General features: G+C 46.8%; 1 protein-coding gene across 3 annotated transcripts in view; it reads right to left on the reverse strand.

The window, feature by feature from the left end:
* Window positions 1-6,248, reverse strand: part of SGCD (sarcoglycan delta) — a 307,095-nt gene extending 300,847 nt beyond the window's left edge. For all 3 annotated transcript variants that reach the window (XM_077186367.1, XM_077186366.1, XM_054642995.2), the window contains exon 1: window positions 6,109-6,248. The gene's annotated coding sequence lies outside the window, so the exon portion shown is untranslated. The remainder of the gene's footprint in view (window positions 1-6,108) is intronic.
* Between the last annotated feature and the right edge of the window lie 4,112 nt (window positions 6,249-10,360).

A 10,360-nucleotide genomic window follows, 5' to 3' on the forward strand; every position in this document is an offset into this window, starting at 1 on the left:
ACTGCAGCTGCCTCTAGCAGGGCCAGCAGCTCCATCTGCTCCAGCTCCTCGAGCCCTCAGTAAATGGCACCTCATTAATTTCAGCACTGCACGAGCACTAACACTCTGCTCTGAAGAGCACAGCCCCAAAGCTGACCACATCACCCTCAACAGGGAACAAGCCAGGTCTCCACAACACTGATTTGTTCAATCAAATTGCAGGAACTTCCCAGTGGTTTTGTTCCATTTCATGCTTAGCATCCTGCTTTTATCTGGCAGCTGTTTTCTTATCACATTAAACCGACATCTCTGACAAAAAAAAACAAATGTCTAATTCTCCTGGATCTCCTCACAATATGCTGCAGGGGAGCAAATCTCTACTGAGCAATGCTGTCGATTAGCCTGAGGACAGGTTTTGTTCTTTAAACAAGTACCTTTCCCATCCACAAAAAACCCAAACAAACAAAAACCCAAACAAACACACAAAAACCCCAAACAAACATACAAAAACCCCAAACAAACATACAAAAACCCCAAACAAACATACAAAAACCCCAAACAAAACTCCACAACTTTGTCATAATCTCACAATCTTCTGTTCAAACTTCATACCCCCCCCAAAAATAGCAGGCCAGCCCTCCAGCCAGTGGCAGCCCTGGCACAGTGCCTGGGAAAGTAATGGAGCTGCACTGATTTACGACAGTTAAAAATCTGACCTGGAGATGAGTCATGGGCTTTACTGGCTGCTTGAATTGCAACTAATTCAAAGGGTTTGGTTTGGGTTTGTTTTGTTTATCTCTGGATGTGTTGTAAAGCTTCAGTCACTAAAGGTCAATTCCACCATTTCTTCGTAAGTATTTAGGAAAGCTCCTGAATATTTAGGAAGTGCTTGGATGTATGAGATTTTTTTCAAGCATGCTGCTTCTTGGATTTGGACTCATCTTTTCTATCACAGTCACCCACTCTGCCATCTGAAATACTCCATTAACCTACACATTGAGGCAGCTACTTTTGATTAAGAGGTGAAAAATCACAGCTTAGCTCCGAGCTTCAAAACAAGAAGAGAAGAGGGGGAAAAAAAATCAAGTGGGGAAGGAGGATTTGGGACTCTTCTCCCTGCTGTCTGTCAGAGAAATGTGGCTCTGGCTGTTTCTGGGTGCCTTCAGCATTATGGTCTCTTCTCCCTCTGCTGAGCAATCCAAGCACTACAGAGAGTGACAGAGCTGCCTGCAGCAAGAGGTTCTTCAGTCGTGTCAGGATTACACAGGAACAAACTTTATTTCTCAGGCTCACAGCAGAAAAAAAAAACCACCAAGAAATGGGCAGAGAGAAGTGTTCAGCCTCAGAGAGAAGTGCTCAGCCTCCTGCTCCCTCCTTGCCTACAGAGATGTGAACTGAGCCTGGCTGGGGCTGCCAACACCTCCAGGCTGGTGAAAGCAGAACCTCAGCTGCTGACCCACCAGGCAAACCCCTGGAGAAGGCAGGAAGCTTTTAATTAAATTATTTCCCCTTGCTGCCACACTGCCAAAGAAGAAATGAGGCTAACTGCTCACATGGCTTCCATGCAAAGAGCAGGTGAAGCCACTACAGCAGCATTTCATCTCCTGAGGAGGTCACAGCAAATCTTGGCTCATCCCAACAGTGGGCAGCACATCCCTGGATGTGGTCCCAGCACTGCTCTTCTGCACTTATGGTAATTCTCCAGCACCCCACCTGACAAACCCTATGGCACCAGGAGGGGAAATAATAGGTGTATTCCCATAACCCAACACTACCAAGCTTACCACTTTGCAGTGCATGAGATTCATGGAGTTTTCTGAGCAGCACTACAATCTTAAAAGTACCATTAGCTCAAAAAATAAAAATAGCAGAGCTCTAATATCCATATCAGATTCTAGGGTTAAACTGAGTGGAAATCCTGAGATTTTACAAAGTTTTCACCTCCATGAGGAACCACCATCCTTCCTTGCTAAGCAGAAAAACAGACAATCACCCTAGGGCTCCATCTTTAGTGAAAAATAAAATCCCCTATTTCTCAAAGACACAAGAAGAAAAACAACCCAATAGCAAATCCCTTTTCACTAGCTCTATCCAAATTCACAGCAGCTAAAAATATGTCAGAAATCAAGGTGCAAGTGAAGAAAAGAAAAAAAGAAAAGGCTTAACACCAGCATGGCAAGATTTCAAGCGTGACCCATTGCCTGGTAATGTCAATGGGATCCTTTTGAACTGTTTCCAAACAAGTCAGATCCAGCTCACCTGACGTGACTTGTTACTGAGAGCAGCTGATGGAGGTAGAGAGGAAGAAGGCAAAGAATGCACAGGGAAAACACACAGGTACAGGAGTCATAGCAGCCCTTGATCAGGGGGTGGGGAAAGCATACTTTTGTTTCTTCTAAACATTTCCCCCTAAAAAGAAAAACACAGCAGCCTTCCCATAGGATCCATCTTAAACCCAGCCAGGGGGAAAATGTAAAGAGCAGCTAAAACCTTAAATTTTTCAAGGTTATCTAAGCAGACATTGCAAAGTTCTTTATGGTCTTTAGTAACCTACTGCCCCCCAAAAAGTTAGTATGTTTTCAAACTACTCCAGGCATATTCAGCAGAAATCTGTTACTAAAATCAATGAGAGACAAGCTGTTAGCTGTACATTGTGCTAGAAAAGCTGCAGATGAAATGCAGAAAGCTCCTATGCTTTCACTCCACATCCAACAAATACAAACATTTTCAGTTACCTCATAAATCAAAGTTTGTCATTAAGCTGCACCTAAAGTGCTACCTTGCCCAAACCTCTGGAAAAGTATCGAGGTAGCTGTTAATATTTATTTTTTTTTCTTTTTTACCATCACTCAGGAAACATTTCACAGGTGAAAAGAACCATGGGCTGGTGCAAATCCTCTGGGACTGTTGTAGGGCCAACAGGATTGAGGCATCTGGTGGTGGCCAGAGACAAATGGGCTCAGAGAGCAGCAGTGTGTGTGAGCTTTCACACTGAGGCACTTTCCACTCCAAGCACACCTAAGGGACTGATGTAAACTGGTAACAGAGCCTGGGATTCACACAAATGAAATAAAAGCGGGAGCAGACAATGAAGAAAGTTAATTTTTCACCCAGAGAACTGCAGTGTTAGAAGATTGCCCTGGAGGATTTAATCAATGAAAGTGAATCTTGTATATTTTTCTCCAGTATTCCCAAAATAAGTCAATAAGATGCCAGAACTCTCTCAGTATAGAGTGACTATTTTCCAGTAAGCTTGAGTTAAAGTCTTTATCAAAAGAACTAAAGAAATGCATTATGATTTCAGAGAAGAATAGTAAGCAAAGAAACAGAAACAGCAGGATATCATTACAAGGCACAATAGGTTTTCAGAAAAAACTTTTTTACTTCTTTTATTTCTAAGGACGATTAGAAGCAAATAAAAACTACTCTAAACCAGACACTGCTGGTGCACAAAAATACCTGCAGCTAACCTGGCCTATAAGAATAGCAAAACATCTGAGAAATGCACACCAGCATCAGGCACTACCTAAAGGCACTTCCAGATCCAGAACCTCCTCTCCCATGAGGAAAACACACAATTGTCCATCTGCTTCCTCAGAAACCCTCCCCATACATCCAAGCAACTCCTACTGCACCCTGCTAATAACCCATCACCCAAAGATCTGTGCAGGACTGCTGGGTCCATGCACATCACCCAAAATAAAGAGCAGCAGACCACATTACATAACACTCTTCTATGTAATTATAAACACCTGAATAAATTCCCCTTCCTCTCTGAAGGGCTGCACACCAGCTCTCTCTCGGTCAAACTGACCTGTAGGCAGGGAGCTTTCTCAAGTCCTAAATCAATTCACAATCCCACCTTCAGCTGGAGCCTGGATTATCTGTTTCTCTGAGCCTTAAAGAAAGAAACAAAAAAAAACAAAAAAAAACCCACACAAAAAAGCCCCCACCACAAACCAAAAAACCCACCTCCATAATTTCCCCTTTGCAATACTCAGTTTACATGCACAAACCAGAAGAGCTGTCACTTCTTCAGCTTTAAAAGCTTTCAGCAAAATTAGCTATTCTAAGCTACCTGCAAAGCAAAGAGGTGCAACTGAAAAACATCAGGGGCGTACTATCCGTGACTCTTCAAAGTGTTGGAGGTTTCCAGAAGGCACAATAAGGATACAGTCAACATCCTCAGTGCATTCCAACACAAGGATTTCAAGGACTCCAAGGGGCAAAGACAAAGGTAATTTTTCTGTGGCAAGAAGATTATTGCAACAGTTGTGCCTACGCTAATCAAAGGGTTTGGAAGCAAGGCTCAGCCTCTGTATTGCTGAGAGGTGATGCTCTGAAAACAGCTTTTACTACAAGGAATCTTGTTTCAAAATAATGACCCTTATTTTTCCATTTATCAGTATAATTTCTTCCTCAAACTGGCATTCAAAAATATAGCCTTTCCTTGGGGGAGGAACAAAACAAAAAACATAGCTTGAAATACAGGAGTGGATTCTCAACAGACATACATCAACATGAGGAGTCAATAAAATTATGTTAATTTATGCCAAATGAAACCTAACCAAGATTTCTCTCCTTTGAGATGAGGCTGGGACGATTACAGTCATTTACAGCAGATGCTAATCCTCATCACACAGGGCACGGGAGCTCGTTCCCATGCCTAAGGAATGTCACCCAGCAAACACATCTGTTGGCAGGAGGAGGACTCAGTTCAGCACGCTGATGTAGCAACGTCACTGGCTGACCTGTTCTGCCCAGCACACAATGGAGAGTTGTTCATTTTTCTTTTCAATGAAACGCTATGCAAGTGTTGATTTAATGGTTCATTCATCAACTCCTCTGAATATTAAGCAATTCATTTTGACTTAATTTGAACAATTCAATTGCACCCATCCTTTCTCCCCTTGAAAGATGTGAATTACTGCCCAGGGAGAAGCTGTTTTAAAAGTTGACTTAACAGGAAGCACTTAGCTCCATGGGCTTTATACCCTTTCATAGTCTGATATATACCAGACTTTTTTCTTTTCCTATTGCATATTTTACATGAAATTCACAAACGCTAAAGCAAAGACACTTCAACAGACATTCTTAATACCGCAGACCAAAAGGCATCTTCTATGTCAGCTACTCCTTAAGACCACCAGAAAACCAAGTGCATCATCAACAACCAACATCCCTGAGAAATTCCGCAAAACCCGGCGAAACGAGCTTCTCATTGAAAACCCCTTACTTTTCTCTGAAAGTTTGCATTACCGGATACATTTTCCCAACGGGGGCAACACACCGATCCACGCGGGAAGCACTGGAGCTCCGGTCTCACCTGTGAGCATCACCTCGCACCTCCGAGCCGGCATCCCGCGGGGCTCCCACCGCTCCGCACCGCGCACCGCCCCGCTCCGCACCGCGCTCAGCCCCGCTCCGCACCGCGCACCGCCCCGCTCCGCACCGCGCTCAGCCCCGCGCCTCCGGGGCGCCTGCCGGGACCCGCCCGCGGCTCCGAACCCCGGCAGCGGCTCCCGAGACCCGCCCGGGGTGCGGAAAACCCTCCCGGCACCAAAGCAGCCGCGACCACCGCACCTGTTAGCGCCGCATCCCCCGCGGCTCCCGGCGCTGTTCCCCGATCCAGCCCGAGCTGAGCCCGTTTTCTTTCACCTGCTGCTCGCAGGTGCCGAAGGCGCTCTCCGCAGCTCCCCCCACATGCCCGCTGTGAACACTCAGCCCGGCAGCCCCAGCCCGAGGGTCACTTGCGGAGTCGCTTCCCCACGGGAGCCTCGCCCCGCTCCGACACCGAGCATCCCCCGCAAAGCTCGGCCGAGCCTTGCAGAGGGCCGGGCAGCGTCCGCCCGCTGCCAAGAGACACTTTTCCCTCCGGGAATGCCAACGCGGAGCCACCCCGCTGCGAGGGAGGGATGCGAGGGAGGGAAGCGAGGGGGAGATGAGTGGGAGCGACGTGAAGGGAGGGATGCGAGGGAGCGATGTGAAGGAAGGAGCCGCGGGGAAACCGCGACTCGCCGGGGCGCGGGGAGCACCCCAAGGGCCGCGTCCCCCCGCGAAGGACAGCGCCGGCCAGAGCCCGAAACTCCGCCAAGTCGGAGCGCGGGCCCGGCCCGCGGCGGCACTCACCGGGCCGGGGGCGGGCTCGGCCCCTCAGGAGATCATGCCGGCGGAGCGCGGGGCCGGCGGCGGAGCGGCTGCTCCGGCAGCGGGGGCGCGGCGCTGCTCGAGCCGCGGCGCAGCAGCCGCGCCGCCCCCGACACGCGGCCGCGGCGCCCCGGCCCGCGAGGGGGCGCGGAGAGGCGGGCCCGGCCCCGCTGCGCCCGCCCCGGCCCGGCCCGGCCCGGCCGCGCCTCCGCCCGCCGCACCCGCGGCACCGGCCCCGCGCGGCGGAGCGCCGCTACCTCCTCAATCTCCTCTTTTTCTTTCTCGTTCCCCCCTCCCCTCGCCTTCTATTCCTTTTTTCTCTCACCCCACTTTTCGGGGTTTTTTTCCCTTTTCACCCCACTGTTCTTCCCTTCCCTCATTTCTCCCCTTCTCGCCATTCCCTCCCATTTTCCCATCGCTCTTTTTCCTGTCCCCTTTCCCTTTTCCAACCGCCTGCCCCGTTTCCCCCTGCATTTGGCAGAATCACGGAGTCGTTCAGGTTTGAAAAGACCTTTACCATCAAGACCATCAAATCCAACCCTACCCCACCGCTAAGCCGTGTCCCACATCTGTACCACATCTGCACATCACTGAAATACCTCCAGGGATGCTGGCCCCACCACTTCCAGGGCAATCTGTTCCAGTGCTTGATAATCTTATCTGTGAAGAATTTCTTTCTTATATCCTATCAAACCTGCCCTGTTGGAGGTTGAGGCTGTTTTCTCTTACTGCTTGTTCTTTGGGAGATGAGGCCAAAGCTCCATCTGGCTCTACCCTCCTTTCAGGTAGTTGTAGCAATAGATAAGATCTCTTGTGAGCCTCCTTTTCTCCAGGTTATCACCCTCAGCTCCTCATAAGACTTGTGCTCTAGACCCTTCAACAGCTTCACTGCCCTGTTATGGATACTGCTTTCTCCATTCCTCCTTTTTTTAATTGATTTTTTCCTCCTTCTCCTTTTTTTTTTCCCATCCCTCTCCCTGCCAAAGCCTTTCAGCAGAGCAGACTGTGCCCAGCAGCCAAGTGGCAGCAGGGGCTCGGCCACCCAGAGTGGTACAAAGGCTCCAGCAGCAACACAGCTCCTTTTCCCTTGGAGCTCCATGTGTTGGAGAGGGAATCAGTGGAAATAGGGTTTTTTTGTACTCCAAAAAGTTGGTTGTTTTGCAACCATATGCAAATGCTTTGGATCTAGCAGATGGCAATGAGTGCTTTCCTTCCACGTTTTACTCTGGAGCTCAGTATCAAGGTAGAATTTGCAATAAGCTCAGCAGCTACTGACTAGTGGTTGCTAGGACAGGTTGAACTTGTGTTCAAGGAGAGCTTTACATCACATGTCCACTTGCTGCTGTTCCCTTCCCTTTATGGGCCTGGAACCCTCCCTTCCCTTAGAATTCCAATGAAGTGCCAGGTTTGGTTCATCAAAGGTCTGTAAAATCATTTCCCAGCTAAAGAACAGGGGCTCCACCATATAACCCTACACCAGAGCCTCTACACATGCACTCCTTCCACCTGTTGTACATTATATGAAAAATTCCTGTTCTACATTATATGCAAAAAAAAAAAAAAAAAGTTCATCTTATCTCCACATTAAAAAAAAATACTGAAGAAATCTCACAGATCAAAAGAAAACAAAAACACATCAGCGAAACAGGCAAATATCAAGCACTGTAAATTTTATCAAGTTAATCTAGCAACAAATTTGACCTATAGGTCTTCATTTTCTTTTCTGTTATTCTTTTAATTTTAGTACTTCCCTTTTTGGTACTTCATAACTGGTGTTGTCTTTTGCTTGCACTGATTTGCAAGTGGATTCAGTTGGCCAGCAATGGCAGGGAATGCTAATTCCATTTAGTTACCGGAAAAAAGCAATAAAAAAAAATATGTTTCCCTAAGGCCTCAGCCCACAGTGATGAAAAATCCAGACCAACATATTTTTGTTAAAATCAGACTTATGTGTCCTGTCTCTTCCCACAGACAAATAAAAATAGGAAAACAGTCCACTAGGCAAACTGAATTATAAAATGATGGACTCTTCCCAGCTCCAGTGGTTTTATCCCAAATATATCCCCAAGCTGGGGTACAGTGTGTACCCCAGAAGTGGCAAGCCCTAATCACATTTCAGATGTGTCACACACAGCCATAGCTAAGATTATTTAAAGTTATGGGGTCAGTGACAGCAGCAGCTGCTGCTCCTGACCTCAAGGGAATCACAGTCCTGGGTTAACACAAACTCTTGTCCCTCCATTTCTCACTGGGGTATGAGTGGTTCTTAGAGCTGCTGCAAAGGGTTTGCAGTGCTGGGCTGACCACTGGCAGGAGTGGCTGCGTGGCCAGAGGGAAATGCAGCACAGGCAAAGATAAAATAACTGCTCCTCTTAGAGATTACTCTACTTATTTTCCCTGCCTTTAGAAAGGAACAGCTGCTATTCAGGTTTGCCAGCACCCAGAACTCAAAAACTGTGAGAGACTCAGAAATAGGATGATTGTCTGTAAAACAGTCTGATGTCGAGGGGAAGAAGAAAAAAAAAAGCCTCTTTTCATTTAGCCTGTGATTGCTAAGTCTGCAGAGATCCTTTTTTTCAAGCTTTTTCCTTGGTCCTTGAGGAGCAGAGATCCACTCTTTTTTTTTTCCCCCGTTTTTTAAATGAATGCTAGGATTCTAACATAATCAACTAATTCCAGGAGCTGAGGCTTCAAGATAAAAAGAAAAGTATACCATGTCACAAAGCTCACAATGCAATCTCATTGCATTGGCTTTGGCAGCGGTTCACTTGGCTCTGGAAATAATAAAGTGGGAGACTGAAATGACAAACAAACCAGAGATCCAAACCCAAGTACCACCAGGGAATGCTAAGCAGATGGCCAGCAAAAGACCAGCCCAAGGAAGTGCTCCAGTCTTTGCAGGAGGATTACAGAGAGCAGCCACCATGGTGGCCTCCTTCCTATGAGCTTCCCTGGCATCCTTTGCATCTTGATGTCCTTGTAAAGAATTAAGAGGAATAAACAAGCTAGAAAGACCTCTCAAATGCAAATCATTTGTGCACACTCTCATAGCAAATAGGGACATCCAAGGGCATTGGAGAAACCATGGAAAGGTCAGAACCAACGCGATATTTCTGCGGCATTTGGGGCCTACCTTGCTTGAATGGTTTATTGAGTTATCACCAGGATATCAGCTGTGTGCTTTCAGCATGCTCCTATTGAAATGTCTGCTCTGTTTCAGTAGGCCATAATATTAATTTGTCAAGAGAATTTATTTAAAAGAAGTTGCAAAATTGCGTCTGTGCTAACCAGGAGCTGGCACAGTGGAAATTTTTGTTGGGATGCCCCATAAGTATGCAAGTGTGAGCATATGAAATCTCATGTAGTGTTTCATTTTCAGAAAGAGAAAAAAAAAAGCTCTAAATTATATTGTCTTTTGTCATATCCACTTTGCTCAGCAGAGAAAACCACATGAACATCAACTGTGGCCATTTGAACCAAGAAATGTAGTAAAACACCCTGCAGAGCTCCATCAAGACTGATCCTTTCTGCTTATCCTCATCAATACATTGGTTTACTGGAGAAAAAAACAGTTATTGTGGAACAGGTTTCAGACTGCCAACCCCAGCAGATTCTCTGTGCTGCCAAGTAGGATTTGTTTTTAGTCTGTGTCCATCCCCAGCACTTAGCCAAGCTGACCTGTCCTCTTGTGTTTCTCAGCTTTCTTCAATTTTCACTCTTCTTACCAGTCTAAAAATGCAATGTTTAACACTGACTAAACCCTACATGCTCTCCTCACAGGGATCAGGATTTTGAGCTTTGGACTCAACAGGAAAAGTTTTTCAACAGGCACCTGGAGCTAAATCCTCCCCACCATATTTGTGGGTGTTGCCCCATTACCTGGCAGTTTGAAATAAGCAGGATTTCATCATTTGGGCATGACAGTGAATTCCAGCCCCTGGTGCAGGAGTACAGCACTCCCATCCTGCTCTCCCAGCCCGTCTGCTCACAGGCTGGTGCATCCCTGCAGCACAGCCAGGCAGCCAGAGAAATGCACTGAGTGAATAAGGTCTTCCTTCCCTATCAGCTAATAAAGATAATTACAAAGGCCAGCATACATTCATTTGGGTTCAGTCCTTTTCCCACTCAGATTAATGTAGGTTTTGCTATTGATGCTGATTTTAGGAAAAGCTGGCCCAACATCAGGGAGCTAAATTTAGACAGTTTCTGCCATCTTCCCCATAGCAGCCAAGGG

This window comes from Agelaius phoeniceus, chromosome 15 (genome assembly GCF_051311805.1).
Source record: "Agelaius phoeniceus isolate bAgePho1 chromosome 15, bAgePho1.hap1, whole genome shotgun sequence".
NCBI classification, from domain to species: Eukaryota; Metazoa; Chordata; class Aves; order Passeriformes; family Icteridae; genus Agelaius; species Agelaius phoeniceus.